We start from the raw sequence: 11,727 nt of genomic DNA on the forward strand, positions 1-11,727 counted from the left end.
TTCTCTGTTGCAAGTGACCTTGAGACATTCAGCACTATCATTTCCCAGCTGTATTAGTGACTCCAAATTCAATTTCAAGGTTCTTGAAAGCATTCCCTTGTCCACCTTGTGTTCAGTCGCCTTTGTTTAAGTGTCCTACAAGGCAATTGCTTTGGGATCCTTGTATCCATTTTAACATGTGCCTCTTAGCCAAAGAGAATTGCAGCAAGTATGGCTTCAATGCCTGGGGCCTGGCAGTGATCCAGGGCGTCATAGTTGAGGCCTCTGTCGTGTCTTTGGATGCTGTGAATAGCCAGTAATGAGAAAAGAGGGAACTGTCATGCTAGGGCCTTGGGGTCCAGATCATGCAAATCATTTAACAATATATAGTAGAGACTCAATTACTCACAGTATATAGGACCAAGAGTGCTTTTCTAACAGTAAACTTGAATAATAAGCAATTATGGGCATATTTTAAAATGCAGATGCATGCTTCTGATTGATGGGTGGGACAGTGTTCATGGTGATGCCATTGAAACATGCTATTTATGGTTGTCATCAATTATATTGGTGTTTGTCAGGGAACAGCCTTCTGAAACTTAGCTTCCTCATTTGTAAAATTTATGTCTAAGGCATCTTTCAGATCAGACCTTCTAGGCCACCTGCCTGGTGAGTACTCAGAAATATTTTTGATTCAGCTGTCCATGATTTCTTGCCTTTTAACCTCATAAATCCTGTCCCCCAAAATGGGAAATAGGTTTCCTCTCTAGTGCCCAGGATAATTGAGTGGTCATGGCTGCCTGGCTTGCAAAAGATTCCAAGGCTGTACCTGGGATCGCCTGGGCGCAGGCTGGAGCATGAGTAGTCTGCACGCCCCAGGGATGTTGTCTTGGCCTCTGGATTTATCCCGATAACATTCTCACTCCCAGGGTCTGGTCAATTTCCTCTCCTCCACATTTTTCACTCTTGGTGGATTTTTAAACTGTCTGAATAACATGAATACTCTACCAACAGGACTTAAAAGAAGTTTACAGCCTCTTGTGTGTCTGAAATTTCAACAGATTATAATTATAGGAAAAATTGTCAGTGATTAACCATTGTCGGGGGTTCAAAATTAAACAAAGTCTCAAAAAATAAGTCAGACCTAGTCTTGACTGCAAAGTAAGTGCATTAGTCCAGTATGTGGTATCTCTCGAATCTCTTCTTAGACATTCATGGAAAAGCAATAAACTCTTTTTTGTTCCTTTTGTGCCTTTTTATTACACGGGAAAAGAAGCATCCAGGCTTAGTGCCACTGTTCCCCAGACACACTGCAGAACGTTAATGAAGAGTACTCAAGAGCATATTCCAGAATATCAACATTCAAAGGAGAATCATTCATATCACAAATGAAACCACAGTGCTAATATTTTTTTCTCCAATAGCAATCACCAGTCTCCTATCCTTAATCAAGAAAAATCAATCATTACTTGAAAATGTTTTACTCAATACTGAAGAACCTTTTAAATTCCAGAATTGTCCAATCAAACAAAATATCAAATGATATTTCCAAGAAAGATTCACTATCATTAGCCAGGAATAATTTTTGTTATCATTTTATACTAACTGCACCATGATATTAAGTCTCTGAGAGCTTGAAATTTGAAATATTTATTCTATTCACTGTAGTTCTGTCTTTTCTTTTCAAAACAGTGATGCCCTCTCTTTAGTGTTTCTTTGCAGATTTACCCAGCTTGGGTAGCTCAGGCCTGTGTGCACATGTATGCTGAGCAAGTGTGTGCACGTGTGTATGTGTGTGTGTGTGTGTGTGTGTGTGTGTGTATGTAAAATTCTACATGTTCAGTGGATTATGGTAGATTTTCCAGAACCTGTGTTGTGAGAATTCTTAGGGAACTCGAATCTCGCCTAAACCCTTTATTTTAAAGTAAGGAAACTCAGACTCAGAGAGAGAATCTCATTGTTTAGCCTTAATAAAATTAAAGGAAAATGACATCAAAGATCGTCTCACAGACAAAAAGTGAGTGTGCATCTAGAACAAATGTGCTCTGACTCCTGCTGTCTCTTCTCCAGCCCTCTCCCTAATTCAGCATCCTATTAAATCCAAGAACCACATTCCCATTTTTCCTGGTGATGTTTCTATGCACTATAAAGTAGGAAGGCTCAAAAGCATCTTTCATGAAAATGGCCTGTGCCCTAGAAAATGTGAGAGCTACTATTATAAAAAGACATTATTTTCCTTCTTGTTCCACTGAGGCCATTTTTTTAAAAGTCAGCCCCAAATCTCACCATCATTTTGTGTCCCAGATATCTGACACCTTTATGGAAAAGATCCCATAGAAAATGTTTCCTTTACCGGGCCAACATTAAGGCCACCACCATCTTGCCATGAAGCTGAGATAGTGGAAATGAAATGCTACTTCTACAAAAAAAAAAAAAAAAACTGACTATTTGACATGATCTGCTAAGTATAACAATCATATCAGTGACTGGCATATTCTATTTGGTATGTAAAATTCAGAAATACCGAGTAAGGTCATTAGTGAGTGATTTTTGTTTAAATTCCACATTTTCCCCGGAGACTCTGCCTTCTGTCAAGATTAAGCTGTTCAGGCCTTAATATTTGTGGTGAAATATATGCCTTTGATCTCACTGGTGCCATGGAGACAGGGTGGAAGAGCCCCGTTACTCCGGAAAAAAACAACTTTCAATGGGATGCAGGCATATGTTCTAATGTCAAGCCTGGGTACTGGTCATTCTGGGTACAGAAAATGAAGGACCTATAGAGAAATACCTGTCTCCTTAGGAGGCACTTCTTCAAGGAAGAAATGACAGATTGATGTCCACATGGGCAAACTGGATTTTCTTTGAATCAGGCCATTGCTGGGGAGTGATAGGCATTTGTGTGCACCACCAAGTACCTCCTTAAACATGTCACTGTAAATCCACTAGGCACAAGCTCCTTAAGGACAAAACTAGATCTTCATCACCTTTATTCTCTAAAGTCTGGTACACAGTGCCCTCAACAGAACCATTCAGAGTGAACCAATACGGCAAATACCACTGAAGTCTAAGCAAGTGTGCTCAACCTAGGGCTATTTCTCCCTCGTCAACAAGGGGACGTTTGGAAGTATCTGGAGACATTTTGGATTGTGACAACATGGGGGCATGTGCTACGGATAGCTAGGGGACAGAAGCGAGGGATGTTGCTCACTCTACTACCATGTGCAGGGCAGTCCCACATCTGACCCAAAGCACCAGTGGCACTGAGGAAGGGGAAGACCGGTGTGGGTCGTTAGGGGGAAGAAGCTGTCCCTCCCTCCTGGGCTTTCTTTCTCCTAGACCCAGGTTCATCAGCTACCCACCATGGCCACTTTCTGCTTCCCACACAAAGGAGCGCTGATTCTTAGCATTTTGGAGACCTGGATGAGGACTTGGGAATACAAAGTCCATGCCCTTCCTACGCCCTGCTTTTGGGGGCTTGAGCAACCCAGAGGCTTCTGCTGTCTTACTCCACACCACAAGCTTTACGGTTCCGGCTTCCGGGAGGCCCACACGGGCCCTGTCCTGTCTGAGTCTGAGCAGATGAGTGGGTATAACTTGGAAGTTAGTAGTGCAGAACTCGTCACTTCTCCACACCTAAGGCATGTAATAAACCTGTTACTTGTTTCAAGATTTGACTGAAGAATGTAAATACTATTGATTGATACTTCAGTCCCCACATAAACCATGCTCAACCTTCACCAAGATCTATAAGTTCGTCTCATTAAGAACATCTTGAAATATCTTACCCCATGGAGTTGTGGATTTCTTCTTAGGGGACAGTTGGTTCAAGGAGCAGGCCCTGCCTGGACAGATATTCAATCATCTGCTCTTAATATTGTGAGAAGGGCTCTAAGCTATTAGGAATTATGGGGCTTGAAGCAATGTTCAAAGCCATCATCCAGCACGCCCTGGTGAGACAGCACATAAGGACATGAGCCGGGGCTGGGGATGTGGCTCAAGCGGTAGTGCACTCGCTTGGCATGCATGCGGCCCGGGTTCGATCCTCAGCACCACATACAAACAAAGATGTTGTGCCTGCCGAAAAACTAAAAAAAAATAAATATTAAAAAATTCTCTCTCTCTCTCTCTCTCTCTCTCTCTCTCTCTCTCTCTCTCTCTCTCTCTCCACTCTCTCTTTTAAAAAAAAAAAAAAAAAAGACATGAGCCGCTCTGGGAACGAAGGTTTCTGGCTGGAGGCTCACCCAGGCCTGCTGACATGGCGACTGTGGCACACACTGATAGGGGTGGAGACTGTGCTCTTCTCAGCCTGAGCAGAAATGATGAGTGGCAAAGAATTCCTCCCAGAACTGAGAACAGAGGGTCGCACATTTTCATTAGATGCTCCAGGTCTGAGGGCAGGTCTCGTCAAATTATCACTCTTCCATATTGTTAAGTGTTCCAGCATCTTCTTACAATGTTTTCATCTAAGTGGACAGAGAAAAATGGCTCTCAGCGGTTTCCATTTCTTGCAGCTCTGGTTATAGCCTGTTTGCCCTGGACACGTTAGTTTTATTTTCAGTGCTTTCCCTATAACATTGATTTTATCTGATTTCTAATTAACTTAGAAAATATGAGTTGGACTTGGGATTTCTATGTAACAGATTTAGGAAAGAAAATATTGATGATTTTTTGTTTTTTTTTGCATCTCTTATGATTTCTCAATCAATTTAGCAGCCATCAGTTTAACCCTCTTTACTGAGTAGAGTGAAATTGGTATTTGAAGTTGACAAAAAATATATATATATATATATATTTTTTTTAAATGTCTTTCCCCATTAATTATTGTTTGTTTTACACCTTTCTCATGATTTCTTCCAGTTATTAAGAGTAATCTGAACCCATCACGGTGGTACATGCCTGTAATCCCAGGGCTCAGGACGCTGAGGCAAGAGGATTATCGAGTTCAAAAAAAAAAAAAAACACCACAAAATGGGACTGGGGATATGGCTCAGTAGTTGAGTGACTCTGAGTTCAATCCCCATACAAGAAAAAAAAAAAAAAAAAGATTAATCACCAATATCATAGAGTATCATCTCCATGGTAACAGCACCCATTTTCATTAGTGCCTATTTTGTATCACAAATTGTGCTGTTTTTACATATTTTCTTACAATGATCTCATGAAATGATTATTCTGTCATGGATTTTGCAGAAAAGGAAACAAATCTTAGAAAAGTCAAGCAGCATGGCTAACTCAAGGTCATAAGCTACAAGGCCAGTCTGGTTCAATCCAGACTGTACACTATCCTGGTGATAACGTGCCTTTGGTACAGCATACTGCTGTGAATCTCGAAGCACATGTTTCCTAGTTTGAGAAGGAAGGAAACCCTTCATGATAAATTTACTCAATGTAAACGGCAGAGGACAGGAGGAAACACAAATAGTTAATTACAAAACTTCATTCAATTTTTAAGCATATTTTCTTATTCTTTTTAGATACACATGAAAGGAGAATATATTTTGACATATTAACTTCCCATTCTTGCAGTTGTACATGATGTGGAATTACACTGGTTGCGCATTCATGCATGAACATAAGAAAGTTATGTGTGATTCATTCTATTGTCTTTCCATGCCCCTTCCCTTCCCTTTATTCCCCTTTGTCTAATCCAATGAACTTCTTACAATATTTTCACCTAAGTGGACAGAGAAAAATGGCTCTCAGCGGTTTCCATTTCTTGCAGCTCTGGTTATAGCCTGTTTGCCCTGGACACGTTAGTTTTATTTTATGTATTGTGTTTTAGTATCAGCAAGTGAGAGAGAACATTAGACCTTTGTGTTTTTGGAGTTGATTTATTTCACTTAGCATAATAGTCTCCAGTTCCATCCATTTACTGAAAAATGCCATAATTGTATTCTTCTTTATGGCCGAGTAATATTCCATTGTGTATATATATATATATATATCATATTTTCTTTATCCATTCATCTGTTAAAGGGAACCTAGGTTGTTTCCATAGCTTAGCTGTTGTGAATTGAGCTATAGCAAATTTGTCTATGAAAAACGACGTCTCTCATCCTGTTGTAGTTTGGATCTGAAATGTTCCCCAAAGGCTCATGTGTTAAAGGATTGGTCCCAGCTAGTGGTGCTATTTGGAGGCAGTGAAACATTAGGAGATGGGTGGAGCATCCATGAAAGAGGCAGGTTACTGGAGTGTCCTGAAGGGGATCTTTTGTCTCTGGAACCTTTCTTTCTCACTTCCTTTGCTTCCTGTGGAGCAGCTTTGCTTCACCACATCCTTCTGCTACAATGTTCTTCCTCACTATAGACCCAAAGTAATGGGGCCCAGCAATCATGGACTGAAACCTCTGGAACTGTGAGCCAAAATAAATCCTCCCTCCCTCTATGTTAATTTTTGCAGATATTTTGTCATAGTGATGGAAAACTGACTAACACAGGTCCTTTGGGTAATGGGATTGTTTTGTATCTTGACTGAGGTGATGAATGCACAGATGTCTATACATGATAGAATCACATAGAATTTAACTCTCAGACATATAGACACACACCCAAGAGAAAAATGGGAAACCTGAGTAAGATAAGAAGATCGTGTTCACGTGAATATCCTGATGTTGATAAAGTCCTATTCTTTTTAAGATCTTACCACTGGAGGAAATGAGATGGAAGTATATATCATGCCTATCTTTACCTATATGTGCTGCTGTAAGAAAATACCTGAAATTGAGTAATTTATAAAGAAATTACATTTATTTCTCACAGTTCTGGAGTGACCATGTTTCCTCCAAAATCTATGCTGAAGCCTAATCCCCAAGGCTACCATAGTAAGAGATGTGCCCTTGGGAAGTGATCCAGTCGTGAAAGCACAACCCTCATAAATAAGATTGTTGCTCTTACGAAAGGTCTAAAGAATGAGAGGGGTGTTCTCTTGCTTTTCCATCCTGTTGCCCTCTGAGGATGAAGTCTTTGTCCTCTGTAGGAGAAAGAACAACTGAGGCTGGCCACCATGAAGTGAAGGCAGGACCTTTACCAGACACCAATCCTGAGAGCACTTTGATCTTTGACATCCTAGAACTCAGAATTCTAAGAAATAACTCTCCATTGTTTATAAATTACCTAGTCTGAGGTGTTTTGTTATAGCAGTGTAAACAGACTTAGAAGAGGTACATGAGACCTATTTTTATTTACAATTATATCACAAAATATCTCTTCATTAGTCAGCATTTTCTAGGAAAACAGAGCAAATAGGGGAGGATTTGATACAACTTTGGAAGCTGGAAATTCTCAAGATCTGCAATGTGAAGTTGGCAGGCTGGGGACACAGAAGAACCTAGGGTAGGGTTCTAGACTAATTTCAAAGGTCTGAGAACAGGACAGCCAGTAATATGGTTTCAGTTTTCCATGGTTTGAACATTTGCCTCCTCTAAACTCATGTTGAATTTTTTTTTTCTTTGTACTAGGGATTGAACCCAGTGTTGCTTAAACACTGGGCTACTTTCCCAGCCCTTTTATTTTAAAACTGGGACTCACTAAGTTGTTTAGCACCTTGCTAAGATGTTGAGGTTGGCCTTAAATTTGTGATCCTTCTGCCTCAGCCTCCTGAGCTGCTGAGATTACAGGCATGAGCCACTGCCTCTGGCTCATGTCGAAATTAATTGCTTTTGTACAATATAAAAAGTTGAAGCCTTTATGAGGTGATTGGGTCATAGGATTCTGCTCTCATGGGTGGGATTATTGCTGTTATAAAAGGTCAATTTTGGTCTTTGCCTTTCCACCTTCCACCATCTAAAAACAAACCATTCTTCCCCTCCAGAGGACAATGTTCAAGGCACCATCCTGGAATAAGAGAACTTGGGTCCTTACTAGACACCAAATCTGCTGGTACCTTGACCTTGGACTTCTAAGCCTCCAGAACTGTGAGAAATAAATGTAATTTCTTTATAAATTACTCAATATCAGGTATTTTCCTACACACACAGCACACATAGGTAAAGATATAGCCCAAAGGACATCAGGGTCAAACACTGGAATTTAATGTTTCAGTTCAAGGCAGACAGGCAGGAGGAATCTTCTCTAACTCTGCCCTTTTGTTCCCTTCCATTTGTTCTTGTCATCACTTCCTTGGTGTTCTTTGCAAAATGGACATATAATCATGTGAGTGAATTTTAATGGCTTCCTGCTGTTTTCGATGGTCTAAAGCTTCCTTGAATGGTCTGGACCTGTCCAACCTCTGAACTAACCTCACTTAACTTGAACTATTGTTTTTTTTTCCCCCAATCATCATTTGGTTCTAGAATATTCCATGCAGTCCTGCACCTAGGAGTCTAGGCCAAGTTCCCTGCTATTCATTTTCCTAATTCTATGTTCCTTTCTTTCAGAAATAGTCATTTCCGCTCATGTTTCCTGTTTCTGGGCAATTGTTTTTTACTTAAAAAAAGCATCTGATTTTCTTTGTGTTCACAAACAGAAATCTTTTGTCATGGAAATTTCCGAACTTGCACAAAGTAGAGTGTAATGAATCCCCATTTCTTCCACCTTGCGTTTACAATTAACAGCAAATGAATCTTTTTTATCTTTTGCATCTTTATCCTGTTCCACTTCCTCCTTAAATATCACAGTTTCTCCTAATTCCTTAGTTTGTACCTCTCAAGGCAAAGGACTCTTCCTTTTTAAAAAACACACACAATATTTTCCACATTGTCACTCTTCTAAAAGTCGATGAGTGTCTTCAAGTTATCAAATACCTAGTCAGCGTTTAAATATTATATAATGTTTAAATTTAAGCGCGACTTCCCCTCAAACTGAAGACAGGTACAATCAGTCTAGCACAGTGCGCACCACATGCCAGGTACGAGGTATTGCTGACCAAGTGACAGTGAGTTCTTCTTTAATACATATTTATGAATTAAGGGGATACAGGAACATGTCTTAGAGAAACACAGCTAAACTGCCACCCTTTTTCTTCACCCCACAGGTTCCTAATATCTTTTTCAGTGATACTCTTGGGTCTTAGAGCAAGACAGTTCACTGGGGCAAGCTCACGAACCAGGAAAATCTATCAAAGCTTCGCCCTCACCTCAGGCTTGATACACTTGCTGTCACCCCCAGTGGGATGAAGGAATAAGAGTGCTTCCTGTTGTCAGGGCTTTTATTTTCTTTCTTCCCATCATTCTCTCTTTTTCCATTCCCAGAGAGTACTAAGTCCCTACAAATGGTTTTCACCAAAAACGTTGAAAGTGGCTGAGCTGGACATCACAGGGATGGGTGGTCTGCCAGGATACTGTGTCTCAGTACAGGCTCTTGAACATAGGCTGGGTACTGTAATTCAGGGATTTTCGAATCTGGGATAGAAGGAAGGGGAAGAACGTTTACAGCTGAATCTCATGGAGAAGGAGAAAAAAAATCTTTGATACTTATCGCCTGTACTTTCTTATATTTTTATTTTTTTAAACATGTAACATATAATTTTTCATCATAAAAATGGTACTTAGTCTTAGTTGTAATTTTCCATTCATTCCTGAGCAGTTTTCCACATTATTATAAACCCTTGATATACATTATCTTTTATTCCACAGTATTCTAATAAATGACATTTCCAAATTTCATTTGATGAATATTGCTTCCAGTTCTGAATGGCTATAAATAATACTTTGATGAATAACTTTGTACATAAAGCTTTTTGTATATTAAAGATAATTTTTAGAGTCAGTTCCCAGAAGTACAAAGATTGGGTCAAAGAATATGAATAATTTTAAAGCATATATATGCATATTACTTTATTACTTAAGAAGCATTGTTGTTTACCCATAAAATTAATTTGCCTTTAAATTAAATTTAAATTTGAAGTACTTCTTATTGTTTTTCTAGTGCATAAATCCTACAAAGTCATTATAGAAAATTAGATTATACAGATATGTAATAAGAATGAAATAAAAATCATGAGCAATTTTACTGCTCATTGCATGCATTTTCAGATTTTCTTTATGCATGTAAGTAATGGGTTTATGCTATGAATGGATATATATATGTATACATATAGTTCTATATGGTCTCACAAAAGAAACATTTCAGATCCTATCAACGATGAGGATTTATTTCAGATCTTCTTAGCGACATGGAATGACAAGGACAACTTACATCAGCTATAAAATTACCCTAAAACTGTGGGCTTCTAAGACAGTAATATCCCAAGATCAAGTGGAAAAGTCTTCTCTTTGTACATATGATCCACGAAAATCAAATGTTTTTGCACTTTTCTGGACCTGGTGGCACACACCTATAATTCCACCAATTTGGGAGGCTGAGGCAAGAGGATCACAAGTTTGAGGTCAACCTCAGTAACTTAGTGAAACCTGAAACAACTTAATAAGACCCTGTCTCAAAACAAAAACTAATAAAAGCTGGGATATAGTTTAGTGGTAAAGCATCTCTGTGTACAATCCACTGTACCCCTCAAAAAGTGCTTTAGCACTTTTACTTCCCTAGAGATTCTACTATATGTGTTTGCTACCCTGCAACTGAACACTTCTTACTCCACTTTTTGGTAAAGTTCATCTTAAGTCACCTCTAAAGTTACTGTCTTTTTTATACCCAGCCAAGATATGAATGTGTGCCACACACATACACACACATTTATCTCATGTTCTTTTTGTGTGTGTGTATGTGGGGGCGGGTTATTGGAGATTGAACTCAGAAGCATTTAACCACTGAGCCTCCCCCCAGGCAGTTTTATGTCTTTTTTGAGACAGTGTCTTGCTAAGTTGCTTGGTGCCTGGCTGATGCTCCCACCTCAGCCTCCCAAGCCACTGGGATTACAGGCATGCACCACCCTGCCTGGCTACCTCACGTTCTTATATACATGAACAGACTATGAAGGGTGTTGTACAATTAGTTGCATTCTTACCAGGCTATTTATGAAGCAAAGATACAAGGCCACTTCAAGATACTTGAACTGTAGGATCTGTGGTTGTATTTTCAAAATATCATTCACATTGTCACTTTGTGGACCATTCATATAATATTGTTTTGTAAACCACTTTATTCACCTAACACTGAATATTCAAGATTAACTGTTAGCATTGCACTGTGTGAGTATGCCATGTGCTATTTAACCAGACCCCTATATCTGGACACCAGATGGCTTCTAATTTGGGGCTGTAGTTTTTATAATGATAAAGATAATCTTTATGGACAAATTTATTTTGGTTCCTCTCTAGTCAAATATATCTTTGTTCATCTCTTTTAACTCTTGTAAGTAATTTTATTTTAGGTGTCTATCTTAATCCAATCTATAGTTTTGTTTTTAATAAAAGAACATGAGTTATTCACATGAATTTTAATAACCTGAAATATGTAGTCAATTTTCATTTTTCTCGCTACTGGGGATTGAACCCAACACCTCACATGTGCTAAGTAAATACTCTACCAGTGAGCTGCATCCCCAGACCATATTGCTCAAGTTTTATTTGGAAGTAATACATTTTCTGATTTGGAAGTAATACATTTCCTTTTTCTGCTAATTCTTTTTGTTTTAAAAAAATTATTCTTTCCTAACAAATGAGAAATAGACTATTCTATTAACCTTCATAGAGACTAATATTTTTATTAAAATACTAATTCTCTGATACTACCTACTAAACTTTATAAACTGTCTGAATTCATATCACTATAAATAGACATGTATCATTCCTCTTTACTTAAGAAAAGCTAAAATTGCAAGAATTTCATTCAATTCTGTAAACATTTTTC

This window comes from Callospermophilus lateralis, chromosome 9 (genome assembly GCF_048772815.1).
Source record: "Callospermophilus lateralis isolate mCalLat2 chromosome 9, mCalLat2.hap1, whole genome shotgun sequence".
Lineage (NCBI taxonomy): Eukaryota > Metazoa > Chordata > Mammalia > Rodentia > Sciuridae > Callospermophilus > Callospermophilus lateralis.